This window comes from Ambystoma mexicanum, chromosome 9 (assembly GCF_040938575.1).
Source record: "Ambystoma mexicanum isolate Mex_15411 chromosome 9, UKY_AmexF1_1, whole genome shotgun sequence".
Taxonomy (NCBI): Eukaryota; Metazoa; Chordata; class Amphibia; order Caudata; family Ambystomatidae; genus Ambystoma; species Ambystoma mexicanum.
The window spans coordinates 1,239,918,905-1,239,939,257 of NC_090931.1; the positions used below are offsets into that span (position 1 = coordinate 1,239,918,905).

The 20,353-nt window shown below is 43.4% G+C and overlaps 1 protein-coding gene across 6 annotated transcripts in view; it reads right to left on the bottom strand.

The window, feature by feature from the left end:
• Nucleotides 1–20,353, bottom strand: part of SLC35F5 (solute carrier family 35 member F5) — a 1,900,137-nt gene that overhangs the window by 1,590,050 nt on the left and 289,734 nt on the right. For 4 of the 6 annotated variants that reach the window (XM_069616583.1, XM_069616584.1, XM_069616579.1 and 1 more), the window contains exon 1: nucleotides 17,994–18,106. The exons of 1 other annotated variant lie outside the window; for it this stretch is intronic. The gene's annotated coding sequence lies outside the window, so the exon portion shown is untranslated. Of the gene's footprint in view, nucleotides 1–17,993; nucleotides 18,107–20,353 lie in introns of those variants that run through there. One more of the 6 variants, XM_069616581.1, reaches the window with a different exon arrangement.

The following is a 20,353-nucleotide window of genomic DNA, read 5'->3' on the forward strand; positions in this document are numbered from 1 at the left end:
GGTTATCACCTTTGGTGTTTCCGTTAAGCATAGACATGTCTCTTGCCTCCATCTCTTCTTGCCAATGACTCGCCAAATAACTACTGTGTGCAGTTTTTTTTACATTTTCGTTTTCTTGCGGGGCTCAATGTTAAACACTCCAGATTGAGGTCTCTGCAAGTATTATGTTAGGGCACATGTTCACATTTTTGATGTCATCAATGAGATCCGTTAGTTGATCAATGAATGTGAATGTGCCAGCTGCTTTATGGTGCCAATACACATTTAGGATGTGAATCATGTGCCCCTCCAACTTAATTTCTTCTGGAGTATCAATTACTGTTAACAGGATGTATGGATTGGGATTATTTGCACTAATAACTCGACATCCACTCTTTTTTAATTAGGGTAAGTAAACCAGCCATACGGTACCCTTTCTTTCCCCTTATAGCTGGATTATTAATTCAAAGCACTCCACAAATCGGGGCTGCGGAGAGCCAAGTTTCTTGTAGACCCAATATGTCGAAATCTTTGAGCCATTGAGATGTGATATTGAACAGGTGCATAAAAAGCCTCTCGTGTTCCAAGTTCCAAAACAGTACACTGCCACCTGCTGTTCCTGTTGGCATCAACTATAGTTGCGCACAACCAATGCTCCCGCAAGTCAACTCCAATTTTCATCCTCGTCTTCTACTGTGGGCGATTTATTTTTTTGATATTTCATTTTATTAGCATTATTGTTGCAATTAACAGTGATTCTCATCACTTCTTCTGGGGGATCCTGACTCTTAGAGTCCGCGGAGCTGGTTGCACAAGTCCTTTGTACATTGGGTGGTTCCGCCTTTGCTGACAGGATCGATTTCGCAAGCTCTTTTCGCCTTCTTTCATTTCTTGTTTCAGCAAGGTTTTCCACAACTTCGACTTTGCAGTTTTCATAGCTTAGTCCCAGATTGGCATCTATTTTTGCTTCCATAATGTCAAAACCTAAGTGTATGAGGGAGGACTCCGCACTCAACAATAGATCACAAATCATTCTTGATTGGATATGCAATCGCACTTGGTCGTGGTTAGATCCTTCCATGAATTCAATGATTATTATGTCGTCAGACTCAATGGTCCTTAAAGTGGGCACATAGTGCAGCAGTCGTAAGACATTTTTTCTATTCAGGATGAGGCCATCTTTAGTCGATTAAATCTGTTCCAGAATCAGGGAATAGTTGGTGCATCATTGTGCTCTTCTAATTGTATTTTCAGGTCTGGTCCACTGCTTCCCGAGTCTTCTCAACACATCAGTATCTTTATTATGTATTTTGTTGGCCGAGTGCCCCTCATTACCTCACCGGATGAGGTCATACACGTGGCCTCTTTTTTGATCAGTTCGCCCATTATCCTCTACAGCATGTTTTAGGCATCTTTGCGCTTCTATTTTTTCTCTTTTCGTGGAGAGTAGAGAAGATAGGCTTGTGTACTATGGCGATGTCTGCGTTGGAACTCATGCCACCTTTAGTTGCCATTGGGGTGATCTTGCAGACATGCTCTTACTCCTGTGATTACTCCTTTGCTTTGTCCATCTTTTCGTTGATCTGAGGCTCCACTTCCTCTACTTCCACTAAAGTAGATCTGTGGGAGTCGTTTAGAGGTTGGATGTTTCGGTATTCCTCATCTGTGTCATAGGTTGATAGATTTAGTAATAGAGACAGGTCATTTTCTTCTGCGGTCAAGGAACTGGGCACCATCTCAGCTTCTTTAATTTTTTAGCTCACCTGTTGGTTCTGTGCAGGTAGTGACTTTGTTGGCGCACTGGTTGATTTTTATGCGTCAGACATGTTGTTAATGTTCCGCAGGAATTTCCTCGAATTATTAGATTTACAGCACTTTCCTTTTGATTGATTTTTGGTCTTCTTCTTTAGTGGTGGTCTGGCTGATCGGGCATTATCGGCACATGATTTGCCAGGCTGAAAGATAGAGTCATTTGGATGATTTCCAACGTATGTACTTGTTTCTGACATAGCTGCGCCTTGTGGACTCGGTGGATTGCCTACGAGTCCCTGCACATTGGCCGCTGTAGACGGTCGAGTTGAAGGTTCATCTATGATAGTGACCGCCGCACTTCCCTTTTCTTCCGCCCCAAACACTTTTGAGGCTGGCTCTTGTTTCAAGGGGAGGATCTTCAATATTTGGGATGTTGGCAGGGGCACTTTATTTGTTTACCAGGCATAAGGTCCAGCGCAGTTTATTTCGCTTCAATCATTGAAATACTGTTGCCGTTCTTTCCAGTGGCTAGAGGAATGGATGGCTCTATTGAGCCCTGTGGAGGTGATGTCCCATGTGCAAATGCTCCTCTTGTTGCTTCAGTATTAGGGACAGTCGGATTTCGTTTTAGCAGGGCAAGAGCTTCTCTAACAACTTCTGCGGGCAAGAGCTTCTCTAGCAACTTCTGCTAAGAGTCTTTAATCCTCGCTATTATTTTTTTTTAGTTTTCCGGCAGAAGTTTATGTGACCGTACTCCTGTCATTTACGTCTGCTATTTTTATTTTAAGTAAATTAATTCCTTCTTCAGTGTTGGCTAGCTTCGTGTTCATCATGGCGGTCAAAGTGCTTCGATCTTTGTAATTGTCATTTATTTGTTTATACATTTTTAGGAATGGTGTTACGGCGATTGCTAGGGCTGACATGATGTTGGGACGTAGTTCTTGAAGCACTTTCTCAACGATTCCCTTCGTAGTTGTCCTTGAATTGAATAGCCCATGGTGACCAAATGAAGTTGTTCTAACTTTTGAGTGATTATGCTGAATAAAAGAGGAGTCTGAAGAAGAGACCTCAGAACTTGTCTGCATTCCTAGGGAATGTGCTTGCTTTCTGTTGTTGGTTTTGTTACAGTTGTTGACGTTTATATGATGTTAGCACCAGTTGCAACGCCTGCCTGCGCAACACAAGAACTACGCTGGGATCATTTTATGCTTGGAGATGTGCTGGATTCAACTCGTCTCCGTTTTTGAGATCTGGCCTCTTGTCCAACATTGGGTTTAGGGCTTTGCAGAATTTCTTCAGCGCGATCGCTGAGTTGGATGCAGGGATCCATAATTTGTTCTATTTGATCCATTTGCCCTTTTAGAGCACTGTCCCTGCTTTTGCAGCTAACTTCAACATTTAGTTGTTTAAGATCACGCAAAAATTTATCCTCAAAGGCTAATGAGTTGCATTGCTGTTTACAGTTGGAACTTTCTTTGGTGGGCTCTTTCTCTGCATCATCCAGAAAAGATTACATGTTTGGATGAACTTGTTGGTCTCCGAAAAATTCGCACACAGGCTCCTGGCCGTTATTTTATAACTGGCTCGACTCCACTGGCACGGCCTCTGCAGTGTGTAAGTCAAAATTGAAAGGAAAATCGTCTGTCTTCTCATTCGAAGCTTGAATAAGTCTTAGGTGAGATTTGTTTATTTCTGAGTGTTGTTGCTCAACGGTTTACTTGGATTTAGCAGATGGATTGTGAGGAGCATAATTTGGGGACTTATCCACAAAGAAAACATTGTCAAGGGGTGGTTCTGGTGCTTTGTCCAGTAGATTACTTCGATTACTGGCCCTAAGGAACATTCTCCCCTGTGCCTCCGCGGCCTGCCACACAAGAACGCGAGGCTGCGGTACAGACACTGAGCAGTTAATGCTGATATCAACACAAGCATCCCCGCCCAGGATAGCCACTCCCCCCTCGTCGCTCCCCTCCACACCTCCCACCTCCAAGACACACCGTGGCATACGGGAGCGAGTGCGTCCACCCACGCCAACCTCAGCTCCGCTCCGCTCCTACTCATGTGCGCCGCGCACTCGCAGTCCGCGTTAGTGGGCTGGTAAATGCAATTCTTGGTTGCGTCATCGCAATGTTCTATTTTTGCAAGAGTACGTTTTGTACAGTTTGAAAAGGTGCTGTGTGTTGCAAAAATCCATTACAGTTGCAGGTAGTGAAATGCATGGAGGAAAGCATGACTCCATTGAAGAAAAAAAGGAAACACAAGAGCATTAAAACAGGGTTCCCATGTCAGAGCCAAAATAATGGGGGAGTGGGAAAAGGTTCCACTCACTCAGGAGAACAGATTACAAAAATCCCAGAGTGCAGCAAAAGTGCTGGGGGTCTCTCAGGTTTAGGGGAATTGGCACAAGAAATGAAAAATCTCCCTAACAGCACGCTTCTGAAATAAAAACATTTTTTAAAAATGTTGAGAAGATAGGAGTAGTTTCCAAGTCATGTCTACAAAACAGAATTATTGTAGTGCGCGAATTAGAAACAAATGTTGCCTTGCAGTAACAAAAAGGTGTTTGACACTATGGTCACGTATGGAAACGGAAGGGTGAGCTCAAATCCTATATTCACCTCATAACCTAAGTGTTTCATCCTTGGCAACTGATTCAATATCATGATCCCCAACTTGTCGAAACTGCCAGTCCCTCAATCTTTCATAATAATCGTCCCTTGGCCTGCCTCTCTGACTTCAATGGAGGAACCGCTGACCTTTAGCCTTTTACCAGAGGCATAATGGTAATGTGCACAATCTATTGGTTCACTGAAGAACAAAGGCATTAAATGACAAGAAGTTAGCAACAGTGGCTATGCCGGTTAATCTGATATAGGACCGCTTTAATGCTGGTAGGAGGTTCATGAATTGGGTTGATGCAAAAGAATTTGTCTGAATTCAACGTGCACTGCGGCTACTTTTGACAGATGGATTCATTCAAGTAACACCAGGTTTCTTTCTTTTTTTCAATAGGAGATAAATTAAAAAGTTGCAATGTACAATTGCTTTGCAGTTGGCATTTGTAGCTTGGATATAGATGTTACATTAGAGGACATGTAGAGTTCTTTAAATCCGTGGTGTACTCACTCCCCCGTTTATATTTGGACCTTCTTTAGAAATGTCACAAAGCTGACGACGATGACGGACAAATGGAATCTTTAACAACTTGGACTCTTTGGACTCAGCCATTCCATTGCCACCAGTTCACAGATTTTCTTCCATTAGACTTTGCTATTCACAACAACGTGGTTGGAGACTTACCACGGCAGACTAAATGTTCTGTCCTACTTAATCACAAGGAATCACAGCTTTCAATAACAGTGGTGTATTTCTACAAGTACATGTTCATACCACTTTTAAAATAACCGTTGACCGATCTCTATTTGAGAAATATCAGTGAAAACAAAAAGAACTGAAAGAGTGAGTGTTGATTTGCATTACAGGGGAAGTGCGTCTTCCACATTTGCATGATGACAAGCTATTGTATAAACACATTTAGAGTATGTTCTTCTGCAGCAGCCTCATGCCTCATCAGCAGAGGAATTTGCTATAGATTGTACCACCAGAGAAGATGACGTTCAACTAGCATGTGTGTGACTGTTAAAAGATAATCATGATGAACATCACTGGGTCACAGCGATAAGTGCATCGAAACGTAAGGAAGGCTCAACAGAAAACAAACATTAGATCGCTATGAAGTGCGCAGCAGGTGTACTGACAATTCATAATTAAAAAGTGCAGGGGAGACCATTCATTTACAGCTGCGCACAAATTGTAGTTTGCTCACCAGCAGAATTGTTGCATCATTTCCATCTTGAACCTCATGGCCCACACATCTTCTTGTTGTTTTCAAATGCAGCACGAAGATCCTTACTGCAGAACCTGAACAGAGGAGTGTGTTTGGGAGATCATTTTTATGCTTCATCCCCTCTCCTAGTGAGACCCACAGCACCTTTTGCTGGACTTGTGGACCTTTTTCTCAATCCTGAATGAGTGGAGCCTTTTTCCACTCTTGGAACTCATCTGCATTTTACTACTGCAGCACACTGCTCCTTATGGGCAGTGTTGATGGGGACCCTTAGGGTCCTCCTTTAAGATTCCTATTTCTGTATCCTCATGTAACTACAGTTCTTAAGGATAGTATCCCTCCCAAAACTCTATAGTCAGAGATTAGCACACACCACCTTCTGTGGAGTGCCAAAGGAATACCTAGTATCCACCTTCTCTCTGCTCCTGTGACTTTTTAGTCACCTAAACAATCTCCTAGTTAAGGCTGGTGGAAGTGGACGTGTTCTACAAACTATTGTGCAGTTTTTGTAACACAGGCTATGCCATAGCCTCGGTAGCGCACAATAGGGGTACCGAAGTACCAACTAGTGTAGTTGTTCTAGGTTGGCCCTTTGTCTACCATTCTTGGAGGGGGAGGTCAGTGCGTGTGTGTGTGTGTTTTGCCTTTGGCTGGAACCCTTGGGTGTCCACGCCTAGGCAGGCAGGAAGTGGAGGAGGAGTTTTCCACCCCCACGTCCTTTTTCTGCCAGAGTGCCTGAACAGGACCAGCTCCCACAGGGGGTCTGGCTGTCCTAATTGGACAGCCAAACCCCCCTTTCTGTAAAATGCTGAGAGAGAATACAGAGGAGTGTGTGCTGGAAATGTAAAAAGAAAATAATAATTTTAAACTGAGGCTTCCGGAGTGAAAAGCAAGTCGACCACTGAAAGCTGAAGTAACCGAAGACGACGACGCACAGAGACACCTGCAGACCCTTTGCATCACCGTGAAGTAACCACTGCTGTCCTGATCCTGTTTTCTGTGTGACAGTGGTGCCCCAAAGCGGATGACGTCGTCCCTTTGGCTTTTGGGAACAACCAGTACTACAACAAATTTTAAATTTAGCCATCTCACAAGGTCCTAGGAGTTTCCAGAGCTCCAGAACCCCAGTACCAGGAGACCTGCTGCCCATTGTGTGTGCATCGATGTGGAAAGGCTAAATCCATCCGAATCTTTGCTGAACCCATGAGGACACTCCAGAGATCCAATCCAACTCGCCCAGCCCCCCTCAGAGTGCGGGACTGCAGGAAGCGAAGAGGATTGACCTGCAATCCATGTCCTTTGTTGGTGCTGCAGGAAAGGCGCCAAAACTGCAGTGAACCAAGTAGTTACTGAAAGTTGTGTCCCAGGTACTCGCTCAAGACTGCTGCTGAGAGATCCCATCCAGTGACCGGCCTAGTCATCAGACCAAGGAATCCAGAGGTCAGGTCCAGAGCTGCAACATTGCACAGCATCCAGCACAAAAATGTTCTTCTAACCTAAAAGGTACTATGGGGAAAAAGGTATTGCTTACCCGATTTCAAAAAGTCACTCCAGAGCGTTGGAGTGCATGTAGAGATGCCCAAGGTTACCCCCTCTTTCCTCTGGCTCAAGCCGCTCATTGTGTCCCTTCATCGAGTCCATTAAAAAGGTGTCCCTTGTCAGTTGTTAACTTGCTGCTTCTCTAACACTAGAGACAAGAAGAAATCCACAGGAACTCTTCGTATTCTGCTGCTTGTCAAGACTTTGAGCCCTCGCTGAACCGCCTTTAGCTAGGGTTTGCGTTTTGGGACTTAAAAGATGTAGTAGGCGAAGAAACCTTCTCTAGAACCTTGAATCAGGGTAATGTTACATTAACTAACAATTTTGCTTCTTTTAAGTGACTACTATTTGGGTTTGCAGAGTAAATGCATTACTGTTAGAACTGTTAAGAACCCTAAGTGCGCGTAATAACTGACAGTATGATAATGTCTTTTCCCTTTTTAACGTTGCTACAAACGTAACCACAAAAGCGAAAGTGTCCTTTGAAGTGTATTCTCAAGTATTCCGAAGTGTTACAGTGTAAACGTCTAAAGTTTTTGAAGTGATTCTGATATATAAGTCTAAGAGTTTTGTTGAGGTGCATGTCTAACTAGGTTCAGTGTACTTACCTATAGCTCACATTTTCCTCTTAATATAAGCCGGACTGATTTGCCACTCTACCAAGGTCCTGAGTTAGCACAGACTGATACTAAGAGTTGGAGATCTAACAACCACTGGGATAGCTTACTAAAGTCTTACTACCAGTAGGGCTTTAGGAAAACTCCCTTAACAGAGCCCCATCCCACACGTAAGCAAAAACATAAGAGGCACTGCTGCAGATCTATACCTCAGAGCAACTCACAACAGCATCCACCTCAATGCAGGAACAGCAGGCATGATTCTTCCCAAGCCACCTGAAGGTTTCCTGCAACCAGCAGCCAGGAAATCAGTCCTGGCTTACTCTCACTAATTGGCCAGCACACCCTGCAATTGCTCTCCCATGCAAGGCAAGTGGTGTAGTGCACAGTGCCTATCGTGGCTTGAATCAAGTAATCTGCTACTTAACAGCAAACTATGTTTGTATAACAAGTACCTGATGTTATGCCTTAAAGAAAAGCTCCCAAACACATAAGTAAATAAGATAACATTCATGTTTTTATGGCTACGGAAGCAGCCTGACTCTTAACACTATTGGAGTTGTGATGGTGTATGTAGGACAGATGAAGTGTCATGCACCGCCTCCCACGCAAGAGCAGAAATATAAAATAAGAAAAGGTTGTTGGGCCTTTTTGTTGGTTGAGAAGTTGCTTTGTTATTCTGTATATTATGAACATAAGTAGAACAGAGTTAGTGCTGCCACACTTAAGGGAACTCGTTTTGCTGCATTTCAGCAAGCATTAGGTTGCTGAATACACAGAGGATATAGAAAACTATGAAGGGTGACATGTATAGTTGAATTAGAATATTAGTTGTGTTGAGCTTTGTTGTAACACATTTTGAGACAAGATCCCATTCAAAGGTGCACAATTTGTTTTATTAAAAGCTTTCCTTTTCCTTCCTGCTTGGAAAGCACAAGACCGCCAAGACCAGGGAAGAAGGGAGGATGGGATGACGTTAGCGGATGCTGCGAGAATCGGCTATTTGCAGGACTCGAAACTAGATATACAACAATTATTTTCATTCCAGACGATAACTACATGAATACGCAAAGCTTTTAGCACCAGGTGACTTAGATTTGTGTAGTAACATTGCCAAAGATACAAAGTTAATCTGCATTATGTGAGGGGTCAGAAATGGGAGACAGGATTGCCACGGGATTTTTCGTCGAGGGACTTTTCATCACCGTTTTTTTTATCGAAAAAGACTCATTGGTTTTTTTTTCAAACCCCCCTTTATTTTATTTTTTTTAATTATTCCCTTTCACCCACAAATATTAATTTAATTTTTAAACCCCCCCCCCAAAAAATAAAAGATGAAAAGTCCTGCGGCAAAAGAACTGTATACCACACAGACAACTTGGACTAGGTTTTTCATGACATTTCATTAATTCAAAAGGGTTTGACAAACGCCTCACTATCCCTACCCTGACTAGGATTTCTCTGCCTATCAAAATAAACTAAAAGAAACACTAACAAAAGGAATCTGTCCCCCACACTTATACATACAACAGAATTAACAAGGAAATATATGGCAATTCAAATTTAAAAAGTTATGGTCAAAGGTGAGATCCCCTTCCCCAGATTCAAACAGGATTTTCAATCAACAGTTCAAAATAGGAAAGTTCAGTCTTGCAACAAAGTTCTAATGATAAAGTTCTCCTTGTTCCAAAAAGTCTCTCACTTGGACTTTGACCAATAGTTCAAAATATTCAGCAAGTCTTTCTCTATCCACTTGTAGCAGAGAGTTCAACACAACTTCTTAGAAAACAAAAACACTTCCACAGTTGGTCTGTATCAACAATAATGCTTTTGTCAGGATGGTTCCAGAACAGGTCACAAAATACTTGCATTTGCAATAAATTTGTCATGATTCCACAACCGGTCACAATATATATACGTTAGTGTTCTTGACACTTCTTCACAGTCCAACCACAACACAATACTTCAATGACTTATTCCTGGTCTACTGACCTGCCACGACTATTACTACAAAGTCCCTTGCCCTGCAGGACTCAATGAAAAGCTCCTAACACTACTAGAAATACTTCTTTGGTAACATTTACTTCAAACAATCTAGCAAAGTCGGTCTCCAAAAGGAGGAAAGAGATCCTACACTCTCTTTACTTGTAAATACCATTTACCATAACCATGTCCTAAACTAAGGAAGATTCTTATAACCCCCGATTGGGGATTTGGAGGTTGCAGATAGGTCCATGTGTTAATTCCGCCGCAAAAATATCCCAATGCAAAATTCACACATGGACCCTGCGGGGGACACCCCTGCAACACCCGCTCCCATATAATATCCCCCCTAAAAATATCACAGATGGCGAACCAAACAGCCATATCTACGGTGATATATTTGTTGGGGATATTATTTAGTGATACCTGCAGATGTGTGTTCATGCATAGCTTTGGTCATTTTTAGGTCAAAACGGTTCAAGAACAAACAATTATATTCAGTCCAGAATTTAATGAAAAGGTCCCATTTAGGAGGCAAGAGCCTTTTATATAAGTACAGTGGGTTTGGTGGTGGTTTAATCTAGACACCTTAATGAGAATAGTGGAAGTGACCTGCATTATGTTTGATTTTTCTAGGCCTTTACATTGGCGTTTTTGTATTAGGACAACATAAGAGATCATCAGGATTAGGGGCAATACGAGGCTTAGCCATTGGCCACAGTAGGACTAGGTCACAATCCTAGTTTCCAATTCCATATGAATTGGAAGTTAAAGACCACTGCCACACATGCAGGTTCATTGGTGGTGGTGCGTTGATATGCCAATAAGAAGATGGGATTACAAGTATTGTTCAGCATTTTAAAATATTTTTCACAGGCGACTTGAAACAACGAAATTGCTTATGTGAAAATAGGTTTGAGTGGAGCATTTCATCATTGAGACTAGACATAAGTATGAGACTTGGTCTAGACAACTAAAGTATTCACCCAAAATGTATTTTGCTACATTGGACACAGAACAGATTAGGGATAGGACACTGAATGACCAATTATCTTTGCAAGAATTGATGACTTTCGCTTTTTGAAAATAAATCTGGATACTGACGGTAAAGGAATTGAGTTAGTTTCCTTTAATTCAATCCATACAACGGTAATCAAATTTACAATTGAACCTTTAAGTATCAGATAGATAAAACGGGGTTTCTAGCAATCTTGAATAGAAAGGCACTTGTTTCTTTTAGCCACACCCTGCTTACTTGATAGGGAATTCTTTTAGCATTTTTTCCTAATATTATCAGCAATGAACATAGGTTGGCGCCTTGGTGGTGGCAGCTTTCTTGTGTTTAATCGAGCAACCTAGCACTACAACGTGCATTTGCCATGCCCAGTACTATTACTCTATGTGATGCCAACATTGGACATTAATATGAGCCTTTATGTATGTTTTTCTCCCTGTTCCTTCTAACCCACGTTGAGAACCGCATTTGATCCGTGTATTTCAAATTATGGATGCACCTGTACATATGGATTCCAATTTCTAAATTTGGTGGTAATGTATGATATGGAATATTTTATGTTGCAGAAATTATGATTTGTGTTATATATGTGCATATTTGGATTGGATCAATAAGATTGAAGCCCTGAAGACCTGTTAGTAAAGGTCAACACACGTTGGCGGCAACCTATTAAAGAATATGTACCATATAAAAGCATTGACTCTGTATTTAAAGATGTGTCAAAAGTATTAGGCTGTAGTGCAAATGGTCAATACCCATACTATAACTTAGCCAAGCCTTGACTTTCCACTACAGCCTAATACTTTTGACTACTTCTTCTGGGAAACAAGGAAAACATTGGTGCCGTTTGTTCCAAACTTGTGATTACCACATGCAATGCAGGTTATGCTCCTCTCATCCTGAATACCTTTATTAGGAAGGTAGCTCTCCTGCCACTCTTGTTTTCGGACTCTTATATTAACTAAGTTCTGATAATGGCTTTTTCTCACACGTGTTCTTCCCTGGCTTAGACAATGCTTGGTTAAGTAATTTCAAACAATTGCTTCTTTCTCACTCTGGCAATTGGGTTTACAATCAGTTTGCTTCTGAATTGCCCTCTATTGGCTTTGGCAATGTTGGTTCTTATCAGTTTCTTGTAATATTGCCCTTACTAGGTTTTGAAAATTACTGTGACCGTTATAAGCATAATTATACCTTTTCTTGTCAGTTCACAAAGTTCTTATTCTGCCACTTTAGTTTTGTTGCATCAGTTGGTATTCAAAACAATTAGATCTGGCCAGCGAGGAAATCACAGAGCGTTCATGAACTTACTGGGTGTCGCATACGCATCCGCTCGCTCTGCTGCCTCCGTGTCTTCCGTTTCGCTCTGCCTGGCAAACTGCTTCTCTTCACTTCCCGCGGCCCAGATCGGTCGGGAAGGGAGTGTTCCGCAATGCTGGGACACTCAGGTGCTCACCTACCACAGGAGCCCAACTCACAATGGGGGAAGCTTTTCAAATCAACGCTTCCCACTGCGCAATCACTGCACATAAGGTCTTCGAAGGTAGAGACTGTCTCAGAACCGGCATCCACTCTGCAAATAGCGGTGACTCTGGCATCTCTGCTTTCCTTCAACTTTTGCTGCAACTGCAATGTGGAGTTACTGCAATTGCGCCACCTCCCACTACTTCTTATGGCCTGCACCCGAGGGGGCCTTTTATACATCCCAGTTCCACTCAGGTGTGGGTCATTAGTACTACTAGACTACAGCTTGCAGTCCAGTGCCTCTGCATCCATCTTCTCCGTCGTTGTCCCAGTACTTTGGGTATTGTGGGATTTGAAGTTCCCATTGTTCAAATTACACGTTTGGTACACAGTTTCAATTTTACAGTAGGCGATACGATGGTAGGGTCTCTGGGAAAGTTATTAAACAGGTTTTCCCATTCTTCCTGACCTGCTCCCAAACCCCTATGTGTTCCTCCCGCAGATCACCACACCCAGGGTCAGGAAGCATCTGCCTTTCCCTGGCCAAATGAGAAGGGTCCCAGGCCAGGTTTTCTGGGGGAATCATCTCCGATTCATCACAATACACAGCGCCACCAACAAGTTAGTGCTATCATACCTGTGGTTGACTATATTGGTGAGACCAATAAATATGAGGGATTATTTTCTGCACACGGGGCCCTCGCCATGTTTTTTCCCCCCCATGACCTAATTAGAAGACCGTGCACATCCGTTGGCACCATCAATCGAGACAAAAGCTGCAGAATGAACTATTCAAGGTTAGGGAAAGGTCTGGGATCATTGGGACCTGAGCATGGAAAGTGAGATGGGAGTGTTTATTTCTACTTTAAGCCAAGGTTTAATCTCTCTGTTCACAATAATTACCATTGGGTTGTCTCAGAGGGATGCAATATTCAAGGCCACCCCAGGAAGTGCAACCAATGGCAAAGATTATGTATCACTGTCAGCGTGAAACCCGCCACCCAATGAAACAGCGAGTTGATGATGTTTATGACGATGACGTTGTTAATGGGTTGGACTTGGGTGGTAGATTTAATGTACAGGGTTCTTTATGGTCCTGGTTAGGAGTAGCCAATGACTATTAGAATGTCATTAAAAATGTTTTTTTTGTAATGATTTCATTTCTGCGGTTTTCCGCTTTATAACCCTTAGCCCTATGTGGGCGTTTTGCGTTTTTCTTGTTTGCGCCCGGCCATTACTTTTGCAAAATAAAGTAATAAAGCTGTTTTTTTCTTGCACCTAGTGCGCTCCATTATTTCGTTTTAATGAACTGATTTTGGCAGCACTTATACAGAGTTTACAAAAGACAAAATGTAACCAAAAGATTGTTTGTGCATTACACATGCACAGTGGAAAGGTTTATTATTATTTACAATGTGAACTGAATCTAACACAAATCATTAGAAACCATATTACTGCTAAGGAGTAGAGAGAAAGCCAAGATTTTGAAGGTTGATTCTCTGGGAAAAGTGTGTTTTGGTTTTAGAAGTAAAATTGGCGCTCAACTCAGAGTTTCAGCCAATGGCTCAAACCATGAAAGACAGATGCTCCTGAGACTTATAATTGCATAGGCAGGGAAGCATCATAATAATTAGCCTGATACCAAGTGTAACTTACCAAAAATAGGTTTGCGCTGCAAACAATAAAATAAATAAAATCAAATTTGAGCTATACATGGGAAGTTGGGGACTGATGCAGCCGGCTACAGACAGGGATTTGGTGTTTAGGTTTAGGAGGTCCTCCTCACTGTACAATGAGAGAACTTACTTAAGAGAAGGGGTTGACAGATCAGCATTTCTACTATTCTAAAATTCAGCCGTTCCGTTTTTTAAGTATTATTGCAATGACAATTGTCCACATCCATTCTCGCTAGCTACATGAGTCTAAGATAAGAAAGACTTGAAGCCAGACCAACTAGCTTGTCCAGCAACCGAAATTGTAGATGAAACATCACGTACGTATCACTGAGATAGATTCACTGATGAGAAGGTGTCACATAACCGGAGGATGAGACAAGGGAGCAGAGCAGGTGAATTAGAGTGCAAACAGAGGGCACCTGCAGATCAGCAGAAGGAATGATTGTTTTGCAGGATGCAATTTCAAGGGAGCTGTGGTGGGAGTCAAGCAAAACTAATGGATTATTTCATTTTGGAAGTTTGATACTTGTAAGGGAGAAATTAGCTCAGTTGAGGTCTATGGAGTGTTTTCCAAAGAGCCAGCTATGAGAATGGTCCCATACAAGCCTCGCTAATCTTAGAGTTGGGGCAGCAGGCAAGTATAAAATCCTCTGCTAATAAGAGTTAGGGTGGGGGGGGGGATTTAAATGGGTGACTGAGATTTTCCTACATTGCAAAAGTGATGGATTGCAATAGCCAGAGATGTTCTTAAGTTTGGCAAGAGTTGGTTTAACCTGTTCATTTAAAGACCTAGTGTGGTAAAGGAAGAGGAGGCCGACAAATGGGGTGGCATTTTAACCACAATATTTATTAAGGTAATAGGCCTATCTGTCTCTAGAACATGGGGAGGGCTCTGTACCAACAGAAATCCAACTATGTGGTAGTCATCAATAATGTAGTCCAAATCAAACTAGCCTGTCCTCCATCCAAAAACGAACCTAAGCAGGCCCTAGCACTAAAGAAATAAAAGGGTTCAGCAACAAAAGAAGGAGGTCCATGTGAATGACTCCCTTCTCCTGGACTGGCCTACTCAGCCTTAACAACTTATGTTAATATAGTTCCTTGCGATATTCTTGATTAACACCTGTAGTTCCTTAAGGGGGCTTTTCCGGTCCCTCTTAAATATCCAAAGGTTCTTCTGTCTCAGTATTGTGTGCGCTACTGGGTCAAGATCTTGTTCATTTCCCCAATGGGTTTCTGTTAATGTCTCTTTCATATTACTGGGATGAGTATCACAATTTCCATTGCACTCTTGATTGACTTTAATTACTTCAGTGCTACTAGGACGAGGGAGATGACTCCCAAATTCTTCTGGACTTGCTTTAAAGTTTATCCAATTACTGAGATGAGGGAGATGACTTGCGTAGTATTATTGAGTTGCTTTAATGGTTTCCCAGTGCACCCGTGTCCTACTGGGTCTCCCGCCACACTCGTTACCTTTATCTTGATGGGTTGGCTTCACCAGATCTTCTTGGGGTGACTCCTTGCTGTTGAACGCTGTCAGTGTTCCTCTCTCCGGCTTCCCTTCCTTCTCAGCAGCTCCAAAGAGCCCTCTGCTCGACGGTCTCAGCGTTGTTTATGGGCCTAACGGTCAACCTCCCTGAAGTCAAGTTCCAGACCTTCACTGAGTTGACTTGCAGCCAGCTCCTGGACTATTCTTCCTCCTGCCTCACGACGTCCTCTCATCCGAGGACCAGACTGCTTCCAGGGATTCCTGCCTCTGGGGTTTGCACTTGCCGAGATACAGAAGAGTCCTTCTTTTCTTTTTATAGTATTTAGCTACGTCCTCTCCAGCGAAGGCTCATTGTTTCGTCTCCCTGAAGCATTCTTCATGCCTCTATCATTCCAACTCTTCCCAGTGATATGTTTTAAAATGAAGGAGTGATCGTTATTACTCCTTCCTTCTTCTTCTAAGTATAAGTAGAGTTCAAACTGTTGATACTCTACGTCTTCTCAGGGATTGTGGTTCTTAAAGGAACAGGTGAAGAGGTGTTACAATAGCAAACAGAGGTCTGTTCATGTTGATGATCTTCAGGTAATGATGACCTAAGGAACTCATGAATAAGGGTTAGGAAGTTCCTTCACTGAACGGGAGTCTCCGTCCCCAAGAGGGGAGTCTCTCCCTGTGAGGTCACACTTATAACACCCCTAGGAGGGTGGGGGAATATTGCATAGCAGGCTCACCAACATAGCCTCAGAGGGAAAGGCTCCCATGTTGGGAGAAATTACAAGGTCCCGTGAATCGTTGCACTAGCCGGTGATGTGGGGCGTGGATTAAAATGGTTTACTTGCATTTTGTGCATTGTTGATTAAGCTGGTTAAACCTGTGAAATAACCTAGTGTACTGTCAGATTAGATAGCAAATTCCATTGTGATTGAAAGTCAAATTGTAGCTTCTGTGACAAGGCCAGTACATTGGCCCTGTCACAACAGGGTAGGAACCAGTCTCACCCAAGCGTGGGAGGAATACCAGCAAGTAATCCCAGTGCCAGCCAGTTCTGGCTCTGAGGGGGATGGTGGCCATTGAGAGGGTCACAATTCCTGCCCCTAACCTCATTTGTCCAAGCATGTCTTTTAGTAGTCCACACCTTACTTAGACAATGCCCCCCCCCCATATCAGATGTTTGCCAGTGTAATGTGTTACCCCTCCTGGGAAGCTTGGTATCTCCCAGGGGCTTCTGGCAGTAACCACGTGACTATATTCAATTAAAGGAATGAGCGGCCTCCCGCTCGTTAGTCTTCAGAGTGAGCGAACATGGTGCCCTGTGCAGTTATTGTGCAGCACCATGCTGGAGCTGCGTAGCTGGCAGAGGGCCTGCCATGCAGGGCCCTCCGCCATGACAGTGCCCCTGCCGGGCAACGCTGTGCCTCATGGCTGTCAGCCATGTTAGCAGAGCCCCTGCTGGGCAACTCTACCTTGGGATGACGGTGCCCCTGCTGGGCAACGCCGGCATCGTCTGCTAGGAGGGGCCTGTGTGCTCACGGGCTGACCCTGTGCCCCCAGTCCAGAGTTGTCTGCTGGGTGCCCCCAGCTGTGATGTCATGTCGGGTGATCCCGACATAAACAGTGTTATCCCTGCCTGCAATCCTGCTGCGTGACCGCAGCCCGTGTGTCTGCTGGGTGCCCCCAGCCTTGGTCAGCCTGGCCTGAACGATCGCAGGCCAGGACATAACAGCCAGTATTTCTCTTTTTCTTGTAGAGAGACTACACCCACAAACCAAGCAGAGACCTCACGAAGGAATAGAGGAATAGTGCATCAGAGAACTCAAAAGAAAACTAAATTTACAGCATTCAGCAAGCCCAATACTCAATGTTTAAGGGACTACAGTAACTGCTTTTAATAGAGAATATAAGCAGTCAAAGCATGGGAGGAGAGAACTCTGTATACAAAAGTTTGACTAGCACTGCTGTAGGTGCGCATCTTCTTGAGCACCCATGCTTTGGTGAACTAGGTGAGTTTACGTACCAAGCAATCCATTTTATTTCGTACACTGAGCATTTGAGGGCCACGCTCTTTATTTGATATGGAACGGAGGCTTGCGTACAACGAGGTGTAGTAGATCAGTCATCTGTACGTTTGCTTGCTTTCACTTATCCATTTGATTAAGGGGACCTTAATACGTCTGCACGTGCTGCAGTGAGCCCCTGGCCCCAACTTAGGTGTCGTAGAACACCAATGTAACGTGCCTAATGTGACCACAATTCACTTTGGGGTATTCAAGAAGCCATGCAGTTTGTGTGGCCATAAAAATTCATTATCGGCACGCATGCCACAACTCTACAGGTACTGATTTCTCATGACCTATTTGTCGCACCCTTGCCCTACCCAGCAGTCCCAACCTTCGTCATGGTTAGAAAAGCTGTGCGCTTCCCTTAACAGACCCGTCACCCCTCATGTGTGTGATGCAAACAACTGCCCGGCGTCAGCAGAACTGGTCAATCCCTTAACACCAAAAAGACTGCCAATCCCAGTCTGATGACACCAGGGGAACTGCGACGCCTCGTTCTGTATGGAGTAGCAGCCAAGTCTCCATTAACAACGACCCGCAAGTACTCCCCAACATAAGCAACAAGTACCCACCTATGATAAACAGTCTGGCTGTAGGAGATTGAAAACTCCACCGCAGCACTTCCGTGTTGCCTTCAATCCCGGAAGCACCGCGCGCACACTTGAATGTTACCCGTGGATAGCTCAAACACTAGACCGCGTAAAGGAGATAAACGGCGGTTCAGTCAAGTGGCGGGCATCATAGGCATACATTAATTCAATGTAACTTTTTTAATATAGAAAGGTACAATATGAAGCTTTGGGGTGTTGCCAGAATGTACCTGGCAGTCGTGGCAAACGAAACGTTATTGTCAAAAAAACAGAAATACATAAGACTTCCGTTGTTTTGGGCATAAAAGAAAGGCGGCAAGCGTGCTCTCTGATTAGCCGTGTAAACAGCGCTTGTGACTGCGTGGGAGTGGCTACTTCCCAGGGAATACAAGGACGGTGTAGTAGCTAAACCCCCCTACTCAGCCCTCACGCCCGATGAAGATTTGTGGGGGCTGTTGCAAAACGCACTGAGGCACTATGGTTTGCTTAAAATAATGATGGATACAAAGAAATACAGGGAATGTATTCGTCGAGATTATTGCGGGGTATGGCGCACCATCACCAACGGAATTGTTCCCAGGGCGCTCTGGCGGATCTGTTGTAAACAAGAAGGAGGAAGGGAGCTGAAACGTCAAATGGCCATTGAAAGCTAGCCATTGCTCTTCATAGGGAAGGTGCTAACGTGAAAGAAACGCAGTAAAAGGCGACCTGTGAACCAAGTTCATGTTGGCACATTGCTGTTTTTTTCTTTTGGGCTCCCAATGGTTGGTAAACATGTTTCAGCCAAGTTAAATTTCACAGACAAAATATGGAGAATCCCAAAAATTAAAAGAAATGTGTCATTTGATGCAGAAGACTGAAAAACTAACCATTCAGTAAAATGGATTATTTTTATAAAGACCCTGCTCGAATAAAAAAGCTAATTTGAGCCTGTGAATAAGAAGCTGGCTGAATTCAGATTTTCGACACATTCATCCAGAAAGTCATAATTCGATTAGACACATAGGCAAAGGATTATGTTTTTCCCTTAACTTTACTTCTCGAGCAGCATTATAAATAACAATAATACAATCATAACAAAGATGAAGACTACAAGTCCCACTTGTTTTGAGTCTTTGGTATTCCAGATATTATTGGTTCCAAAGACAAAATATGTGTCCAAAATGTCCAATCAACTGTCATGTCTCCACATAAATATAGGGGACTCCCATGAAATCCCCTCTTTCTTTTGCTGTCTCAACATGGGCCCCAACCCGTAGATGCGTAATTCCCAGACGATTCTCCGACCATCAGCTTCCAGCTGGCTTGTTCTCCACGATGGTACCTAGTATAGCAAAAAATCACATTTCAGTGTACCATATCGGGAAGATGGGATCGTGTCGTAGCTTACAACATATCATTATGATAACAGTAACCATAATAGCACAATTACATACATAGCTCAACACGATTACGAAGGTGGGATAATCCTTTGCCTCTGTCTTTAATAGAATGATGACTTTCTAGAACTAATGTGCTGAACATCTGACTTCTAGGTCAAACCCCGGAGGTTCGGATTATGCTTGTTCAAAGCTTACTTACCACCAACTTTGCCATCTTCTCAATTGGTTTGAAATAAAAGGTATTGAAGGTAACTTTATTAAACCAATCGGCAGATCTCATGATATCCTCCAACCTGGCCCCTCCATTAAATTGAATGCCTTAGTGGCCAAAGCTCCCCTCACTGAGTGAGCCCCATAGTAATGCACATTGATACCGGCCTGGCCCATCACCCATCTTAACCATCTGGCTAGTGTCGCTGGTGATACCGTGCCATATGGCTTGCATAAGGCTATCAGTAGTTGTGATACTCCTGTAGGTCTCACGTCACGTGTGATCTCATAAGCTGGTAGGCATCTAATCGGACATAACTTAGGCTGACCCGGGAATTTGTCGTATGTAATTGAGCTTAACCCTGTTTTCATCCTCCTCGCTATGAGCAACGTCACCCTATTCGGTGATAAGGATTTCTTATTCCCCTCTAGAGCTCTTGACTTCTGATACTCTCTTACACGAAAGCAGGCACAAGAGCATAGTGAGTTTAGCAGATAATGCTTTCCTAGATAGCTGTGTATTTTCTGGCAAAGCTACAAAAATTCTCAGCACTGTCTACTCCCACAGCAGAGTATATTTCTCTATGGAAAGTCTAGTCATTCATATCCCTTTTAATAGCCTGCATATCAGTGAGTGCCCTCCTATCGGCACCCCTTCCAACTTGGGGTGACCCACAGAGATATCGCCGAAAGAGCTGTAATAATGGGCCTATATGCTTTCCCTTGCGCTGCCATCTGAGCCAGATAATT